The 6729-nt window shown below is 47.6% G+C and overlaps 1 protein-coding gene across 1 annotated transcript in view; it reads right to left on the bottom strand.

Moving 5' to 3' along the window:
• Positions 1-3173: 3173 nt before the first annotated feature.
• RPS4X (ribosomal protein S4 X-linked) overlaps positions 3174-6729 on the bottom strand; it is a 21332-nt gene continuing 17776 nt past the window's right edge. Inside the window, exon 8 of the mRNA XM_017885489.1 lies at positions 3174-3567. The gene's annotated coding sequence lies outside the window, so the exon portion shown is untranslated. The remainder of the gene's footprint in view (positions 3568-6729) is intronic.

The following is a 6729-nucleotide window of genomic DNA, read 5'->3' as shown; positions in this document are numbered from 1 at the left end:
CCTCCTGAGTTCAAGCAATTCTCCTGCCTGAGCCTCCCAAGTAACTGGGATTACAGGCATGCGCCACCACACTCAGCTAATTTTTGTACTTTTAGCAGAGAAAGGGTTTCACCATGTTGGCCAGGCTGGTCTCGAACTCCTGGCCTCAAGTGATCTGCCCACCTCGGCCTCCCAAAGTACTGGGATTACAGGCATCAGCCACCGTGCCCGGTCCCTGCAGGTCTTTTCTAATAAGACATTAATCCTATTTATGAGGGCTTTACCTTCATGACCTAATCACCTATCAAAGGCCCCACCTCCTAATACCATCCCATTTCTGGTTAGAATTTCAACATATGCCTTTAGTGGGGACACAAACGTGTGGTTCATAACAACAGGTATCTCACCACGTTTCTGTTCTAGTTGTGTTAGCTTTGAGCAAGTCACCAAGAATCCAAGGGCTCTTAACTGAATATTAAGGACACCCAAATATCTTTCTTAGGTCCATACCTCTCACTGGAGTCCCAGACCCCTATATCAAGTCCCCCCGACATCTGACATTTCACACTGAAAACGTCCAAAAGAGAATTATCGGTTCCTAACCCACCCTCAAACTTGATCTGCCCTGGTTTTCCACAGCTCTACAAACAGCACCACTCAGTTGCTCAAGCCAAAAAGCTAGGAACTAGAAACATCATTTCTGTCCCTCATCCAATTCATCACCAAGCCCTGTTGGCTCTCTCCAAAATACATCCTGAATCTCTCCACCTATCTCCACTCCACTGCAACTACCCAAGCCTAAGTCACCTGGAATTTACCAATGGTTTCCTAACTAGTCTCCCTATTCCCATTCCTGTTCCCCAGTCAATTTTTCTTATTAGAAAATCAGGCCGGGCACGGTGGCCCATGCCTGTAATCCCAGCACTTTGGGAGGCTGAGGCAGGTGGATTGGCTGAGGCAGGTGGATTGCCTGAGGTCAGGAGTTTGAGACCAGCCTGACCAATATGGTGAAACCCCATTTCTACTAAAAATTAACCAGGCGTGGTGGCGTGTGCCTGTAATCCCAGCTACTGGGGAGGCTGAGGCAGGAGAATTGCTTGAACCCGGGAGGCAGAGATTGCAGTGAGCCGAGATCACATCATGGCACTCCAGCCTGGGCGACAGAGCAATACTCCATCTAAAAAAAAAAAAAAAAAAGAAAAAAAGAAAAGAAAAAAAGAAAAGAGAAAAGAGAAAAGAAAATCACGTGGGGCGTGGTGGCTCATGCTGTAATCCCAGCACTTTGGGAAGCTGAAGTGGGAGGATCACTTGAGCCCAGGAGTTCAAGACCAGCCTGGGTGACATAGTAAGACACCATCTCTACAAAACAAAACAAAACAAAACAAAACTAGCTGGGCATGGTGGTGCATGCCTGTAGTCCTAGGTACATGGGAGGCTCAGGTGGGAGGATCACTTGAGCCTGGAAGGTTGAGACTTCAGTGAGCCATGATCATGCCACTGCACTCCAGCCTGAGCAACAGAGTGAAACCCTGTCTTAAAGAAAAAAAAGAAAAGAAAATCCATTCCTCAAACAGTACCCAATAATCCTTTCAAAAAACACATAAAGCAGATCAGGTCACTCCTTTGCTTAAGGCCTTTCATTGAGTTCACAACACACTGGAAATACTTTCCAAACTCCTCACTGAGGCCTACAGGTCCCTATGTGATTTCGAAATCTCACCCTGTTTCTTCAGGCACATTGGCCTTCTTTCTGTTCTTTGAACAATCACGCCCATTTCCACCACCAGGTCTTTGCTTTTGCTGTCCCTTGGCCAGGAACACTTTACCCTAAAATCTGAGCATGGCTGGCTCCTTCTTATCACTCAGAAATCAGCCATCTCTCCTGTGAGACCTTCCCTGACCCACCTTCTTTAAAGTAGCTACCCCCACCACTCTAATCCTACTATTTCAGAGTCCTTACCACGATTTAAAAGTGTCTGTTTCCCTGTTTACTTTCATGTTGTTTGTTTCTCCTGTAGATATCAGCTCCATGTCTGTATTTTCAAAAGTCACAATCGTCCTAGCACATAGTAGGTGCTGAAAAAATATTTGGAATTAATGAATAGTTTAACAGCACTTTCTTGTTTTCAAAGCCTTCACCTGGTAAGGATCTCAGATTTGGGGAGAGAAAGGGTTGTTTTCAAGTCCCTGAAGGAAACAAAACTGATTTTAAAACTTGAGATCTGTGTCTATCCAAATAATTAGCAAAAGTCTGATCTATTCACGAACTAAGCTCTCCTTGACCTGCTGAGCTGCCTTTGAAATATCCTGTGTCATTGCAGGCAATAAAACAGCCTTTCTTTGTCAATATTCTCCGCTTCAAATTTCTCACTAATTCCAGCTGGCCTCATCCCAGCCAATCTGAATGACTGAAAGGCAGAGTGAATATAATTTAATCAGCGGCTCTGCCCCTGCAGGATGAGCTTGCGGTGTCTCTGTGGGCCTCATCTCCAAAAGGTGTCCCAGGGGCTGTGATTTTGCACGGAATAAAGGAGGGCCAGCAGGAACCCTGCTCCCGCGGGCACTGGCTCAGGGCGGGCACTGGCTCAGGGCGGGGGTCCGAGGAGGTGGGAGGAGTCGGGTGGCGGCGAGGCGGGTGGGGGCAGAGCCGCAGAAAGGCGGGGAGAAGGAAGACAATACCAGGAAAAAGAATAGTCGTGGTAATAATAGTCCATTGGAGGATCGCTTGAGCCCAGGAGGTCGAGGCTGCAGTGAGCCATGATCACGCCACTGAACTCCAGCCTGGGCGACGGAGCAAGACCCCATCTCTAATAATAATAATAATAATAATAATAATAATAATAATAATGGTTCATTGTAATGCCAGCTGGCCCTCGTTTTAGTTTACAAACTGTTCAAGCCATTAGCTCGTTTATGCCCCTCAACAGCTTGGTTGCAGGTTCTCATCCCCGTGTCACCCACAGGGAAATCGAGGCTCAGACAGGTGGTGGCTGAGAAGGCTGCGGCTTCCCTGCCGCGTGGTGCCCTCGGCCTTTCCTGCCGCCTTCCCTCCCCTCTCCCCGCCCACGGCGCACCGCTCTCCCGCCTGATCTCCTGCCATCAGTGAGCCCGGCGGCGCCCGGCCGTTGCTATGGCATTTCTGGAGTGTCAGAAGTGCCCAGGAAGCATACAAATCGACCTGCGTGAGACAGCTCTGTGCAAAACAACTTCCAATTTACTCGCAATAATTACCACCCCCAGATAATAGCCTGTACTCAGGCGGGCGAGCAGGGAGCGGATGGGGGAAGGGAGAGAGGACTCTGAGAGGCAGGGAAGGAGGCCTGGCACAGCAGACAAACAGCCACGGCAAGACTGGGGTTTCAGGGAGAGGTGGGGGAAAGCAGAGAGGTGGTGCTCCTGAATTAGGGACTGAAGAAGGCTCAGTCCTCCTAATTTGGTTCTAGAAACTCCAACGTTCTTCTGGATGGATCATATGAAGGCATTTTGTTTGATATTTACTGGGCACCTTTGGAGGTGGGCACTTTGCTGGGCACCGGGAATGCAAAGGCGAGGACTCCAAGTTCTTGTAGTGAAGTAGCTCACAGACTCCTGGGAAAGTCAAACATAAAGGGCTATGATTCATTCAACCAATACTTATTAAGCACCTACTATATGTCAGGCATTGTGTTGAGGAAAACTGGAGAACAAAACACACAAAATCCTTGCCATCGTGAAGTTTACCTTAGAGTAGAGGCAGGCAACACATTTTTTAAAAATAGCCAAAGTACTGTTAGTTGGTGTGTTCCAGAGAAATCGAACAAACAGGATCTCTAGATTATACACATATGTAACATACATGTATATATTTACTATAAGGAATCGGCTCACATGATTATGCAGGCTGAGAACAAGTTCTGCAGTTGGCAAGCTGGAGACCCAGGAGAGCCAAGGTATAATTCCAATATGAAGATGGATGTCCCAGCTCAAAGTCGGCAGAGAGAAAGAATTCTTCCTTACTCAGCCTTTTATTGTATTCAGGCCTTCAACGAATTGGATGAGGCCCGAGGGCACCCTGCTTTACTCAGTTTACCAATTCAAATGTGAATCTCAACCAGAAACACTCTCACGACCCACCCAGAAATCATGTTGAATCAAATATCTGAATACCCACAGTCTAGTCAAGTTGACATATAAAATTAACCATCACAGTTACAAGGGAGAAGAAAAAAAAAAAAAAAAAACAGGAGAGCAGGAATAACAAGTGTTGGTAGAGTAGGTGTTGCAAATTGAAACAGGATGATGGGGAGAGTTTCACTGAGAAGGTATGTTTTGAATGAAGACCTGAAACAAGTGGGGCAGCAAGCCATGCAGACTTCCAAGAATGTTCCAGGCAGAAGAAACAGTAGGTACAAAGGCCCTCAGGCTCTGGCATGTTGGAGGAATAGCAATGAGTCCAGAGTAGCTGGAACAGAGCAAGGGAGAGAATAGGAAAGAGCTGGGAACAGATCATCTAGGCTATATAGGCTGACATTAAAGACTTAGACTACAAATGTAACAAGAGCCATTGAAGGACTTTGAGGGAGAAGTGACATGATAACTGGGCGCCGTGGCTCATGCCTGTAATCCCAGCAATTTGGGAGGCCGAGGTGGGTGGATCACGAGGTCAGGAGATCGAGACCATCCTGGCTAACACGGTGAAACCCCGTCTCTACTAAAAATACAAAAAACTAGCCGGGCGAGGTGGCGGGCGTCTGTAATCGGTGGCGGGCATCTGTAATCCCAGCTACTCTGGAGGCTGAGGCAGGAGAATGGCTTGAACCCAGGAGGCGGAGGTTGCAGTGAGCCGAGATGGTGCCACTGCACTCCAGCCTGGGTGACAGAGCGAGACTCCGTCTCAAAAGAAAAGAAAAGTGACATGATTTGACTTGTGTTATAACAGAATCCCTCTGGCTTCTGTGTGGTGAATAGACTGTGTGTGTGGGAGGGCATGAGGGGCAGGGGCAAAGTCATTAGGAGCACTGTTAGGAGCAAAGGAGCAGTTAGAGTACCATTGCTGTAATCCAGATGAAAGCTGATTGGAACTTAGACCAGGGTGGCAGCTATGGAGATGATGATAAGTGGTGGATTCTGGATATATTTTGAAGGTGGAGCCAAGAGTATTTGCTGATGGACTGGACATGGGGTGGGATGGAAAACAAAAAGAGTTGAAGATGATCAAGGAGGAAGGTGTCTTGAGGCAGGCAGTGTGGTGTGAAATGGACAGTTCAAGTTCATAGGGATTCGGGAGTTAAGTTGGGCTACACCCCTGCCCTTCTTAGCTCTGTGACCTTGGGCAAGTTGCTTGCCATTTCTGAACCCGAGATTCCTCTTCTGTAGGAGTGCATGGGGCTGTCGTGAAGATTTAATGAAATGATTATGTAAAACCCCAGTTCCACAGCTGGCACAGACTAGGTGCTTCCTGAGCACTTGCTGCTCCCTTGACCTTCCTTTTCTGAGGAAGCTGGAAAAGCCTCATAGCGGAGCTGAGATTGGAGGCAGCTGGGGAGGATGAGTGGGGCTCTGCTAGGCAGAAAAGAGGTGCACAACAGGTAGGAGGAAATGAAGCCAATGGCCAGGCAGGCCTTAGTGGAAGTCTCGGGGTTGGGGAAGGCTGCAGGAGGAGAGGGTGTGGAGAATGTGGACTGTGTGATGGAAAGAAAGTCCTGTGTAAGGAAAGGGACCCCAAAAGGGAGGCGTAAGGGGATGAGAGGTCCACCTTCCGCCTCCCTAGCTCTGCCTTGGACCAGTCCCGGCCCAGAGGACCTTTGAAACCTTCTGAGTTACGGGATGAAGCAGGTCATAACTATGGCACACAAAATTCCCAGTACGCCGAGGATTTACTGAGGTTTGTGTTTGTGTGAATCACACAGCAAACATCTGGCTTGGCCACTGGCCAGAACAGGCCTCCCCCCACAGCCACACACACACTGATTGCAAACATATGGCCCCCAAGGAAGAGACTCTCCAAAAGGCCTCTCGAACCATCTTTGCATTCTGGCCTGAATCGCCCCCAGCCAAGGGCCTGCCACCAGGGGCCTCCTTACTCTCTTACTCCTTGTACAAAAGCATGAATCCCCCTTATATGGGACTGTTAGGCCCACACTGAGGAAACCCTACCCCGCCTCCAGAACCACAAACACTAACCCCTCACCTCACGAGAGGCTCTGACATCAGACTGCCTGGGTTCCCATCCAGCTCATCCCTATTAATTGTGTGAACTTGGACCAGGTTCTTGACCTCTCTGAGTCTCATTTTCCACCTCTGTGAAGAAGGATGTAAATGATACCTCCATCACAGGCTTGATGCAAGGCTCAAATGGGATTATCTGAGACTAAGACTTAGGGGCTCTAAAACATTTGGGTTTTACTTTGTCCCCTGCACCCCTACTTAATACTCCCATTATCATTATGTGATTCAAAATAAAAATTATACCAAACTGTAGAGGGTAAGAAATGCTCTATAAGTTCCTGCCAGAAAATAAAAAATAATTTTTTTTACAAAAGGGAAAGAAAGTCTAACCAAGTCTGCTTTTTCTTGTGATGACTACTTTGACTGAGTTGTTTGAAATCTCAATTATCATATTATTTTCCAAAACACTTTTGTTGTCATCCCGCTTTATGAATGCCCTAAGCATTTTTAGTGAGCAGTTAGGCCCCAGAGAATATGGACTTGGAAACTGTAATTGGAAACAATACATTCTTGTTGGCCAGGATCAGCTAACACTCAATAGAG

The sequence above is a fragment of the Rhinopithecus bieti genome, unplaced genomic scaffold (assembly GCF_001698545.2).
Source record: "Rhinopithecus bieti isolate Rb0 unplaced genomic scaffold, ASM169854v2 scaffold_15339, whole genome shotgun sequence".
Taxonomy (NCBI): Eukaryota; Metazoa; Chordata; class Mammalia; order Primates; family Cercopithecidae; genus Rhinopithecus; species Rhinopithecus bieti.
This window is presented reverse-complemented; position numbering and strand designations above follow the sequence as displayed.